The sequence below is a fragment of the Anomaloglossus baeobatrachus genome, chromosome 3 (genome assembly GCF_048569485.1).
Source record: "Anomaloglossus baeobatrachus isolate aAnoBae1 chromosome 3, aAnoBae1.hap1, whole genome shotgun sequence".
Taxonomy (NCBI): domain Eukaryota; kingdom Metazoa; phylum Chordata; class Amphibia; order Anura; family Aromobatidae; genus Anomaloglossus; species Anomaloglossus baeobatrachus.
The window spans coordinates 423,392,641-423,406,071 of record NC_134355.1 but is presented as its reverse complement, the minus strand read 5'-3'; positions in this window follow the sequence as shown (position 1 = coordinate 423,406,071).

Here is a 13,431-nt window from a genome sequence, read left to right as displayed (position 1 = left end):
AGCCGAGCAAAGAGACAGACGGACAAAGAGACAGATGGGCAAAGAGACAGCCCTGGAAAGAGACAGCCAGGCAAAAAGAGAGCTGGGCAAAGAGAGAGCCGGGAAAAGAGAGAGACACGGGCAAAGAGACAGCTGGGCAAAGAGACAGACTGGGAAAGAGACAGACGGGAAAAGAGACAGCCCTGGGAAAGAGACAGACGGGAAAAGAGACAGATGGGAAAAGAGACAGACGGGGAAAGAGACATACTGGGAAAGAGACATACTGGGAAAGAGACAGACTGGGAATGAGACAGACTGGAAAAAAGACAGAAGGGGAAAGAGACAGAAGGGACAAGAGACAGCCCTGGGAAAGAGACAGACGGGGAAAGAGACAGACGGGGAAAGAGACAGACGGGGAAAGAGACATACTGGGAAAGAGACATACTGGGAAAGAGACATACTGGGAAAGAGACAGACTGGGAATGAGACAGACTGGGAATGAGACAGACTGGGAAAGAGACAGAAGGGGAAAGAGACAGAAGGGGAAAGAGACAGACGGGGAAAGAGACAGCCCTGGAAAGAGACAGCCCTGGAAAGAGACAGCTCTGGAAAGAGACAGCCAGGCAAAAAGACAGCCGAGCAAAGAGACAGACGGACAAAGAGACAGACGGGCAAAGAGCCAGCCGTGGAAAGAGACAGCCCTGGAAAGAGACAGCCCTGGAAAGAGACAGCTCTGGAAAGAGACAGCCAGGCAAAAAGACAGCCGAGCAAAGAGACAGACGGACAAAGAGACAGATGGGCAAAGAGACAGCCCTGGAAAGAGACAGACTTGGAAAGAGACAGACCTGGAAAGAGACAGACGGGCAAAGAGACAGACGGGCAAAGAGACAGCCCTGGAAAGAGACAGACCTGGAAAGAGACAGACCGGGAAAAAGACAGACCGGGAAAGAGACAGACCGGGAAAGAGACAGACGAGGAAAGAGACAGATGAGGAAAGAGACAGATGAGGAAAGAGACAGATGGGGAAAGAGACAGAAGGGGAAATTGACAGACCTGGAAAGAGACAGACCTGGAAAGAGACAGCCCTGGAAAGAGACAGCTCTGGAAAGAGACAGCTCTGGAAAGAGACAGCTCTGGAAAGAGACAGCCAGGCAAAAAGACAGCCGAGCAAAGAGACAGACGGACAAAGAGACAGACGGACAAAGAGACAGACGGGCAAAGAGACAGCCGTGGAAAGAGACAGCCCTGGAAAGAGACAGCCCTGGAAAGAGACAGCTCTGGAAAGAGACAGCCAGGCAAAAAGACAGCCGAGCAAAGAGACAGACGGACAAAGAGACAGACGGGCAAAGAGACAGCCCTGGAAAGAGACAGCCCTGGAAAGAGACAGACTTGGAAAGAGACAGACCTGGAAAGAGACAGACGGGCAAAGAGACAGACGGGCAAAGAGACAGCCCTGGAAAGAGACAGCCCTGGAAAGAGACAGACCTGGAAAGAGACAGACCGGGAAAGAGACAGACCGGGAAAGAGACAGACCGGGAAAGAGACAGACGAGGAAAGAGACAGATGAGGAAAGAGACAGATGGGGAAAGAGACAGAAGGGGAAATTGACAGACCTGGAAAGAGACAGACCTGGAAAGAGACAGCCCTGGAAAGAGACAGCTCTGGAAAGAGACAGCCAGGCAAAAAGACAGCCGAGCAAAGAGACAGATGGACAAAGAGACAGACGGGCAAAGAGACAGCCGTGGAAAGAGACAGCCCTGGAAAGAGACAGCCCTGGAAAGAGACAGCTCTGGAAAGAGACAGCCAGGCAAAAAGACAGCCGAGCAAAGAGACAGACGGACAAAGAGACAGACGGGCAAAGAGACAGCCCTGGAAAGAGACAGCCCTGGAAAGAGACAGACTTGGAAAGAGACAGACCTGGAAAGAGACAGACGGGCAAAGAGACAGCCCTGGAAAGAGACAGACCTGGAAAGAGACAGACCGGGAAAGAGACAGACCGGGAAAGAGACAGACGAGGAAAGAGACAGATGAGGAAAGAGACAGATGGGGAAAGAGACAGAAGGGGAAATTGACAGACCTGGAAAGAGACAGCCCTGGAAAGAGACAGCTCTGGAAAGAGACAGCTCTGGAAAGAGATAGCTCTGGAAAGAGACAGCCAGGCAAAAAGACAGCCGAGCAAAGAGACAGACGGACAAAGAGACAGACAGGCAAAGAGACAGCCGTGGAAAGAGACAGCCCTGGAAAGAGACAGCCCTGGAAAGAGACAGCTCTGGAAAGAGACAGCCAGGAAAAAAGACAGCCGAGCAAAGAGACAGACGGACAAAGAGACAGACGGGCAAAGAGACAGCCCTGGAAAGAGACAGCCGTGGAAAGAGACAGACGGGCAAAAAGACAGACAGGCAAAAAGACAGAAGGGAAAAGAAATAGACGGGGAAAGAGAGAGACAGAAAGGCACACACATAGAGACAGACACAGAGAGAGTCAGAGAGACAGTTACTATCCCGGGCAACGCCCGGGTACTACAGCTAGTGTCCTATCAATGTCTGTTCTACTCCTTATCAAAGGATCTAGGCTTAGTTGAGATGAATCTGTGCTGCACTTCAGCTACATGAGAAGTAGTGAAACTCCTACTCTACAGATCAGAGGAAAAAGGCACTGGGAAGAAAGGAACACCTGCACTCATCTCAGAATGGCTAGAATAGGTTCTTGCTATTGTAACTAACAATGCTTCAAACATCATAAGTAGAATTGAACTGATGATAAGAATAATGAAGGTGAACAGAAGCTAGAAGAAAACTTTAGAATCAGTATGTTTGAGAGGGAAGGCCACAGTCCGGATCCTGTAACTAAGGAACAAACAAATATTACTACAGAAAAACAGCAAAATGATACTTTAGAATTCAGTGGTTAGCACTGCAGTCTTGTAGCATTGGGGGTCCTGTGTTCAAATCCCACCAAGGAGAAAATCTGCAAGGCATTTATATTTTCTCCTCGCTTTTGCATGGGTTTACTCCAGGTTCTCCATTTTCCTCTCACACTCCAAATACACCCTGATAGGGAATTTAGAATATGAGCCCTAATGGGGACAGTAATGATCACATCTGTAAAGCACTGTGAAATTAATAGCATTACATAAGTGAGTAAAATAAAAGAAATAATGTAGATTATTTTAATCTGCTTTAACACTGCTTCAAATATCTCTCCTATTCATCACATGAGCTGTGTTGTGCATACACTGCAGCTGGCAAAAGAGATAGTCTGCAAGAGGGACAGATTGGCAAAGTGAGGAAATTGGTTATTGCTGCCAGAACCCCTAAAATAGATTCCATCTTTAAAAAAAAGACGTGCTGCTAGAAAAGGGGTGATTGTCGATGAAGACACTTGGTTGGGCAGCACTTATTTAACGATTAAGTGATTGCTTGAACTGAACCCCTTTCTTGTAGACATGGCCAGTTCTCAGGTAACACTAAATGAAGGTCAATGGATACAGGTGGCAGAATTGAAGGAATTGCTTAATCATCTATTTACAGTGACTAAAAAATTACAAACTGAGGATTTAAAGCCTGGCATTTTCATAACAGAGTTGAAGAACTTGCTGTTTTGCCTGTCTCAAAGAGAAGGTTTAATCGCAGATGGCATTGGTGCTTCAATGAAAAAGAGAGAGATACTGCTATTAGAAAATAAAATTCTTCTGGCAGCTCTTTATGTGGACCCAAATCATCATATATTGCTGCATGATCATCAGATTACTAAAGGAAAAGAAGCTCTGACAGAGGCAGCAGTTAGAATGAGTAAATACAGGATGGCCAAGAGCAAGAGGATTTGTGTCATCCAGGGCTACGGAAACGTTATCTTCAGCCTCATCTCATGAGGAGTTAGGTCATCCAGTGCTACTTCTGCCATATCTTCAGCCTCATCACATGAGGAGTTGGATAATCCAGTGCTTCTGCTGTCATATCTTCAGCCTCATTACATGAGGAGTTGAGTCATCCAGTGCTGCTGCTGCTGTATCTTCAGCCCCACCAGATGAGTAGTTTAATTTTGAAAAGTATTAGGCTATGTGTGCACGTTGCGTACAGTTCACTGCAGAAATTTCTGCAGCGATCTGAAGAGCACATGTGCGCTTTAAATCGCTGCAGAAATGTCCGTAGTGAAGCCGATTCCATACGCTCTGCCTGCAGCTCCTCCCATAGACAGAGCAGGAGCTGCCGGCAAAGCGCACGGAAGAAGTGACATGTCACTTCTTTTTACGCAGCGCTTCGGCAGTAGCCGAAGCGCTGCGCTCTAAAACGCCACGTGCGCACGGCCCCTGCACAATCTCCATAGACTGTGCAGGGGATGCAGGACGCATGCAGTTACGCTGCGCTACAAAGCGCAGCGTAACTGCATGTATTAACGCAACGTGCGCACATAGCCTTAGGACAACATGGAGCAGGCAAAGCATAGCTGCAGGGAAAAAGATCCCACTCCCATAGCAAACAGATTGCCCATATTTCAGCAAAACTTTTCACTTGCTCTCAAAGAACTAGAAGAGTTCAACCGCTCATCAAAATTGATTGTGCACAAGAGAATTCCATTATAACGTGAAATTGTTAGAGATGTTGCCCATGAGGTCACCACTTTGCCACCAACCCAAGTTACTATAGAGAGGTGTTCTCTAGCCTTAAAATAATTAGGTCACATTTGAGGTCATCTATGAAGGAGGATCTGATGGAGGCGATACTATTTCTCAAAACAAATTCATAGACTGCACAAATGTCATTCAGTATGTTTTTGTTGAAAACTGTTTTTGTTCCACTTACTGTATTATATATTTACAATTTATTAAAGTTTTTTGTGCTATAAAGTTGTATTCCAATAAATATTTTATGTTCTGTCTAAACAGCTTGATTATTGTATCATAATAATGTTTAAAAGCCTGATGTTACCATCTTACTACAGTGAATGATCACTTAAATGTGAGCCATATATGAGGGAGTTGGAGTCGGAGTCGTGGAGTCGTAGTCAGGGAAATTGAGGAGTCGGAGTTCCACAGCCCTGGCTCTAGCATTTCTTGCGTACTACGAGTATGCACTACACCAGTTTTGATGAATCAGCCCCATAGGTCCATCAAGTACAACCTTTCTTCATCAGTTATACATTATCTATCACTAGATAGTTTATTTTTATCTACAATGCCATTTGTTGTGAGAAAAACATCCAGATCTTTTTTAAATGCTGTTATAGAGTCTGTTATTACTCTCTTGCAGTATGCTTTTTTTTGTCAGAATTTTAGAGTAAAATTGTTTGGAATGTTGCAAATTTTTGCGCTAAGCATAGTGTTTTTGCTCTATTTCCAGCCCGCTCTGCCAATATACAGCCGGCAATATATAAAGCTGTAGCCAAATACAGCCGGAAAATTCATCACAATCTATGCAACAAAAGTGACAAAATATAACAGAGATAAACTCATGGCCCTATACTGGAGCACATTTCTTGCCATGGTGCACAGTGGCTGAAAAATGCGCCAAACTGATTAATGAATTTGGCGCACCTTACTCCAGCGTACTGTTCACCAAGACTTACATACAAAATGCCATTATTGATGAATCAGGGACAAAGTCTATAGGACTAATAGAGATGGCCAAGAATAGCGCTCAGTCATCTCTATTAGGGCTCGTGCACATGACTGATTTTCTCATTCTAGTGCTTTTCGTGGTTTTCCCTTATAGTACTTGGACCTATGATATTCTATGGGGCTGTGCACATGTCCGGTCCATGGAAAAAATGAGTTTCGGATCAAAATTGGCAATGTAAGGGTACGCTCACACGAGCGTGAAAATCAGACGAGTGCAATGCGAGAAATTCTCGCATTGCACTCTGACCAATGTTAGGCAATGAGGTTGAGCTGTTGGTCAGCTTTTCTCGCATCCAGATTCTGGATGCGAGAAAAGCGGCAGCATGCTGCGTTTTGCTGCTACCGCCGTATCTCTCGCACCCATTCAAGTGAATGGATGCGAGAGATACATCGGACTGCACTCGGATGTTATCCCAGTGCAGTGCGATCTACGCACAGGCTGACAATGGAGGAGATGGGAGGATTAACCCCTCCCTCTCCTCCGCAGCGCCTGCACTCAGCTTCACAGCTGTGACCCGATCGCAAGATCGGGTTACAGTCGCATGACACCCGGCTCACGCTCGCAGCAGAGCCTGAGCCGGGGGACATTAGCATATCGCATCCGATGCTCTCGCATCGGATGCCATACGCTCGTGTGAGTCCAGCCTAAGTCTGAAGCCCCCGTCACATTTAACGACTTACTAGCGATCCCGAAAATGATGTGACCTGATAAGGATCGCTGGTAAGTCGCTGGGAGGTCACTGGTGAGATGTCACACAGTCAGCTCTTACCAACGACGCAGTAACGATCAGCGACCTGTATAACGATCTCGGCGGGCATTGGGACTGTGTTAGGAGGTCGTTGGTAGGTGTCAAACACAGCGATGTGTCCTGCCCAGCAGGACATCGCCTTTCAAGAAAATGGTCCCAACCATTCAACAACGACTAGCGATCTCACAGCAGGGGCCTGATCGCTGGTAGGTGTCACACATAACGAGATTGCTGCTACGTCACGAAAACGGTGACGGAGCAACGATCTCGTTAGCGATCTCGTTGTGTGTGACGGGGCCTTAAGGGTCCATGATTAAAGAATCTGACCACCACAGTCAGATGACATTGAGTGCAGTCAGTTTTTCACTGACTGACAGAATGGAAAAGGTGGAGAACCATTTTTTTCTCTCCATGTCCGAGAAAAACTGATGCCATTCTGATCAGACTCTGATGAAAGTCTGATCAGAATAATCAAACCATTTTTCTCGGAAGGGGAGAAAGCAGGCATGTGAACTTACCATTAGTCCTATAGACTTTGAATGGCGTGGCCACATGCATACTTAACTGCTATCGTACATCAATTAGGCAGGAACACAACAGGACCTTTTTTCTACTTATCAATGGGAGGTGGTGGATCCCAAAAACATTTCACTTAGAAATATTTCATGAGAGGTTGATGCATTGAGGTTGTACTTTAGGTAAAACACATTATATACAAGATATAGGGAGTAGGTGAAAGGATAAATTAGTCATAAACTCGGATGCCTCAAGCGTGTTATGCAAAATGCATGTTCATTATGTTACGCTTAACTACCTTTTTTATTACAGAATCTAGCATACCTAGAGCCTACATTCCTATGTGCTGAAAAATATTGTGAAACACTTACTCAGAAGTGATAAGGCAGAAAATATCACTGAGCTGAACTAATATTTCACCAAGGCAGAAATAAAACAAAGGTTAACACAGTTTTACTCAAGTCGTTCATTAGTTCCAAGAGAGCACATCAATAATAGTACAAATGAGAAAAAAAAAAGTAGCAGACGTGATTCAAGGGAACCTGTTGATTCCTGGTGCTCAATCTGTGGGCAGCATGAATCGCAGGTTGACTTCAGAATTATAGCTAGGTATATTATTCTCTCAAATGCTCCAATTATTCATAGAAAATATACTTTGTAAATTTAGCGAGGGACCAGAGCAGCAAAAGAGATTAGTCCGGCTACACCTGGCTCTTCCCAGCGCCACTTCTGGTGGTTGACAGGTCTTGCCTATGAACCCACAAACTAGACTTGAGACCTGTCAATCACCAGCTGTGACGCCGTGAAAAGCCAGCTGCTTGACAAGTTTGGCCTTTGGCTACAGCCCTTGGCCAGATCTTCTAACTATACTGCTCAAAAAAATAAAGGGAACACTAAAATACCATTTTGTTGTTTAAGTGTTCCCTTTATTTTTTTGAGCAATATATATTGCCTCTAACACACTTGAGCGTTTCAGGTATGGCATACCTGGCTGCTGTCATACAGCCAAGCTGCGATTCAATTGGGCAGTATTCCCTTTAACATGCACAGATAGCTGTACTGACCAGGGTATGTTTTAAGACGCTCCACACATAATGGCATTATAAAGTGGAGCAAATCCTACCTTACACATGTACAACTCCAATTTGTCCAATATATTCAAGCCGTATAATAATAATAATAAGCAATATTGTAGTATCATGCAGGAAAGAGGAGTAAGAAGGTAATGTCACAAAGCAGCAAGTCCTAGATTGCTGGGGTGTAACTACCGCGGTCGCAAGGGTCGCCATTGCAACCAAGCCTGGCAGGTTAAAGGCCCGCAGCCGCATTGCAGATCAGCAGCCAGCTCCTTTCGGTGAAAGAGGAGTTGCGCTGTCCTGTCGCAGACCACGCGGCCGCTAAACGACCCGCTGCTGCCGCCGCAGGGGGGCTCGGTGTCAGCGGCGGCGGCATCGGGGCCCCCTCCCCCATCATCGTGCACAGCAATGACAAAACATAGAGAGGCCTGTGCAGCTCCATCCATCATCATTCTCCCCCCGTACATGCGTTGTGACGTCACTCCTGTGCGACTGCTGTGCTGAGGAATGCAGAGCGCAGGGTGGGAGGATGCTGACTGGAGCAGCGGGGGAACGAGGAGAGAGGTGAGGACAGCAGTGGTGGAACAAGGAGAGAGGTGAGTACTTGTTGTTTTTTTTTTATATATAAATTAGTGAGTACATGGTGGCCAGAGGCCTGGGGGGATGCATTATACATGGAGGCCTGGGGAGGGTGGCTGCATTAATATACATGGAGGCCTGCTGAGGGTGGCTGCATTATTATACATGGAGGCCTGGGGAGGCTGGCTGCATTATTATACATGGAGGCCTGGGGAGGCTGGCTGCATTATTATGCATCGAGGCCTGGGGAGGCTGGCTGCATTATTATACATGGAGGCCTGGGGAGGCTGGCTGCGTTATTATGCATCGAGGCCTGGGGAGGCTGGCTGCATTATTATACATGGAGGCCTGGGGAGGCTGGCTCTATTATTATGCATCGAGGCCTGGGGAGTCTGCCTGCATTATTATACATGGAGGCCTGGGGGCTGCATTATATATGGAGATCTATGGGGCTGCATAATAAACATGAAGGACACCTTATACATGGACTATAGGGCTGCATTATACATGGAGGTCTATAGGGATGCATTATACAACATGAAGGACACCTTGTACATGGAATATAGGGGTGCATTATACATTAGGGGTGCATTATACATGGAGGAGTATGGGGCTGCATAATACAATATGAAGTTTTATGGGGTTGCATTATAATACATATAGGATAGCTACATTATAATATTGTTAGGGCCAGGTGGACGGGCAGACCCAGGAGGTGGATCCACTGGGCTGAACACCTCACCGAGGGCAAGGTGCCCGGTAGCCGGAGCACTAGCAGGACAGTCCGTTTAGAGGAGTGGAGTAAAGAAGTCCCTGGGACCACGGGGTCTCTGATGGTAGTCCGGGTGACGAAGCTCAGGTTCAGAGGCCGAGATGTCGTCAGGCAGAGTCCGGAACCAATGGAGCGAGAAGACGGGTCACCACAGGGATCGGAGATGGCAGGAACTGACGGGATGGCAGGCCGTCACCGTTCGGGGTTCGGGTATCGTCAGGACCGGTTGGCGAGGCAGGAGCGGCTCTACGAGAGAGATAGGTGAGTATATCACAGACACAAGGAGACCTGACTCCTAGCTTAGAAAACACGAAGAACAGGCCCCGCCCACTTGGAAAGGATCCCCCTATATACCCAGTACCTGATCCTTCAATATCCTGTTGGAGGACACTGGCCCTTTAAGAAAGGGTCAATGACCGCGCGCGCGCCCTAATGCGCATGCGCGAGGCCCGGGTGCCAGAAGCCAGGGCAGGGAGCGGTGAACAGGAGGCAGGGGAGCCGGCCTGGAGCAGAGCTGCCGACGGGCGCCGGGAGCGGTGACCGAGCCGCCTGGGGACCGCAGGTGATGGGGGCTGGAGGCTGTGGAGCGGGGGACGCCTGACAGAGGAGCCGGGGAGCGAGGCAGGGAAGCTGGGGAGCGTGGCAGGTGAGCCGGGGAGCGAGGCAGGGGAGCCGGGAAGCAAGGCAGGGGACCCGGGGAGCGTGACAGTACCCCCCCCCCACGCCCCCCTCCCCGCAACCGGGACAGGAAGGCACGTATCAGAGGAGTACCCACATTCTCCCGGGGTTCCCAGGACCTATCCTCAGGACCATACCCTGCCCAGTCCACCAGGAAGAACTGTCGGCCTCGTACGGTTTTCATGGCCACGATATCCCTTACCGCATAGATGTCATCATCAGCAATAGGAGGAGGAGCAGGACTGGCAGCAGTGGAGAAGGGACCAAGGACAACCGGCTTGAGCAGGGAGACGTGGAAGGAGTTGGGTATTCTCATCGTGGCCGGGAGCTGCAGCTTGTAGGAGACCTCATTTATTTTGCTGAGGACTTTAAACGGCCCGATGTAGCGAGGACCCAGCTTGTATGATGGAAGCTTCAATCGGACGTACTTGGAAGCAAGCCAGACCAGATCTCCTGGAGAGAAACACGGGGGATCCAGACGCCTCTTGTCAGCGTGTCTCTTCATCCACAGGGAAGCACGTCCAAGGGACATCTTGACAGAGTCCCAAATTGTAGAAAAGTCACGGACTACAGCATCAGCAGCAGGGACATCCGAGGAAGAGGATACATGTAATGGGACGGAAGGCTGAAGACCGTAAACGACATGGGAGAGCTGGAGGAGGACTCACTGACGTGGTGGTTATGGGAGAATTCAGCCCAAGGAAGAAGCGTGGACCAGTCGTCGTGATGGGCGTTAACGTAGTGACGTAAGAAAGAGGTCAAGATCTGATTGACTCGTTCCACTTGGCCGTTCGACTGAGGATGGTAGGCTGAAGAAAAGTCCAGAGTCACTCCCAGATGTTTGCAGAGAGCCCTCCAGAAGCGGGAGGTAAACTGAGTTCCTCTGTCGGACACAATGTGTGATGGAAAGCCATGCAACCGGAAGATGTGCTGTATGTAAGCGTCAGCGAGTTCCTGGGCAGAGGGCAGTCCAGCCATAGGGACGAAATGAGCCATTTTGGAGAACCGATCCACCACGACCCATATGACTGTGTGTCCGGAGGACAGGGGCAAGTCCGTAATAAAGTCCATCGCAATGTGTTGCCACGGAATAGAGGGTATAGGCAGAGGCAGAAGACGACCATATGGCAGGTTTTTTGGCGTCTTGTTCCTGGCACAAGAGGGGCAGGCTGAGACAAAAGAAGCGACGTCCGTGCGAAGGGATGGCCACCAGTAGTGATGTACAATTGTACTCCATGTTTTCTTCTGACCAGCATGGCCGGCTATTTTCGAGGCATGGCCCCAGTGCAACACTTTTTGCCTGTCAGTCTCAGAGACATAGGTCTTCCCGGGCGGTATCTGGGCCAGGGTGACAGGAGCCACCGGAATGATCTTACTAGGACAGATGATGGGCTGGGATGTCTCCTCCTCCTGCTCCATGGGCATGAATGACCTGGACAAAGCATCTGCTCGTACATTCTTGTCCGCGGGTCGAAAATGGAGCTGAAAATCGAACCTGGCAAAGAACAAGGACCACCTGGCCTGCCGTGGGTTCAGTCGAGGAGCAGGTATTCCAGGTTCTTGTGGTCCGTGTAAATGATCACGGGGTACACTGCTCCCTCCAGAAGGTAGCGCCATTCCTCCAGAGCCAGTTTGACTGCCAATAGCTCTCGGTCACCGATGGTGTAGTTGCGTTCAGGCGCTGAGAAGCTCTTGGAGTAGAAACCGCAAGTAACCATCTTCCCGGAGGAGGACTTCTGCATGAGCACTGCTCCGGCTCCCGAGGAGGAGGCATCCACCTCCAAGGTAAACTGTCGGTTTAACTCAGGACGGTGGAGCACAGGGGAAGAGGCAAATGCCTGTTTCAGGGAGCCAAACGCGGCGTCAGCCGCCGGTGACCAGTCCTTTGGATTAGCCCCCTTCTTGGTCAAGGCGGAGAGAGGTGCAGTCAGAGCAGAGAAGTGAGGAATGAACTGACGATAATAGTTTGCGAATCCCAGAAAGCGTTGGATTGCCTTCAGTCCGGAAGGAGGGGGCCAGTTGAGAATGGAAGAGACCTTCTCCGGGTCCATCTGCAGACCAGTATCGGAGATTACGTAACCCAAGAAGGGAAGAGAAGACTGCTCGAATACACACTTCTCGTACTTGGCGTACAGGCGATTCTCTCTCAGTCTTTGTAGTACCAGCTGCACGTTCTCTCTGTGGGTCTGGAGGTCCGGAGAGAAGACCAGGATATCGTCAAGATACACCACCACACAGACGTAGAGAAGGTCCCGGAACACGTCGTTCCCCAATTCCTGAAACACTGCTGGTGCGTTACAGAGGCCGAAGGGCATCACACAGTATTCATAGTGCCCATCGCGAGTATTGAATGCGGTCTTCCATTCGTCCCCAGAGCGGATGCGGACCAGGTTGTAGGCACCCCGAAGATCCAACTTGGTAAACACACGAGCTCCTCTAAGCCGATCAAACAATTCGGGGATGAGCGGCAGGGGGTATTTATTTTTCACGGTGATTTGGTTCAATCCCCGGTAGTCAATGCATGGGCGTAGATCGCCCTCTTTCTTCTTAACGAAGAAGAAGCCTGCTCCCGCAGGAGAGGAGGACCTCCGAATGAATCCCCTTGCCAGGTTCTCCGTGATGTAGGCAGACATGGCCCTTGTTTCAGCAGGAGAAAGCGGATATATCCATCCTCGAGGTGGTGTAGTTCCCGGGAGTAGGTCGATGGCACAGTCATAAGGACGATGTGGCGGAAGTAACTCTGATTCCTTTTTATCAAAGACGTCCGCGAAGGACCAATAGGCCGAGGGCAGTCCCGGTAGGCACTCCGGAACCGGAGGTCGTCGGATGGGCTGTATAGTCTTCAGACAATTCTCGTGGCAAGAGGAGCCCCATCGGGTGATTTCACCAGTACCCCAGCTGACTGACGGTTCGTGTGTCCGTAACCAGGGGAGTCCCAGCAGGATTTGATGGGACATGTGTGGGAGGACGTAGAGAGCGATGTTCTCGGTGTGCAGGGCACCGATACGTAGTTCCACCAGCTTGGTGATCCACGAGATGGTGTCAGAGAGGGGTCTCCCATCTACAGAGGCAATCACGAGGGGTTTGTCGAGTGGAGTTAGAGGCACCTGGTACTTGTCCACCGTGGCCTGCTGGATGAAATTGCCTGCTGCCCCGGAATCGAGGTACGCCTCGGCCGTGAACCGCGTCTCTCCCGTTGTCACTTGAACAGTCCACGTAACCGGGTCTGAGAGAGTCCCAGCACCTAGGGTGGCCTCTCCTACCAACCTTAGGCTTTGGAGTTTCCCGGCCTCTCTGGACAGGAACGTAGCAGGTGTGTGCCCTCTCCGCAGTAAAAGCAGAGGCCCTTGGCGAGCCGTTCTGCTCGGCGTTGTTCGGACTGCCGCAAACGGTCAATCTGCATGGGCTCGTGGACAGAGACACCAGACGACGCTGACTGAAGTACGGCGGGCTTCTGCGGAGGAG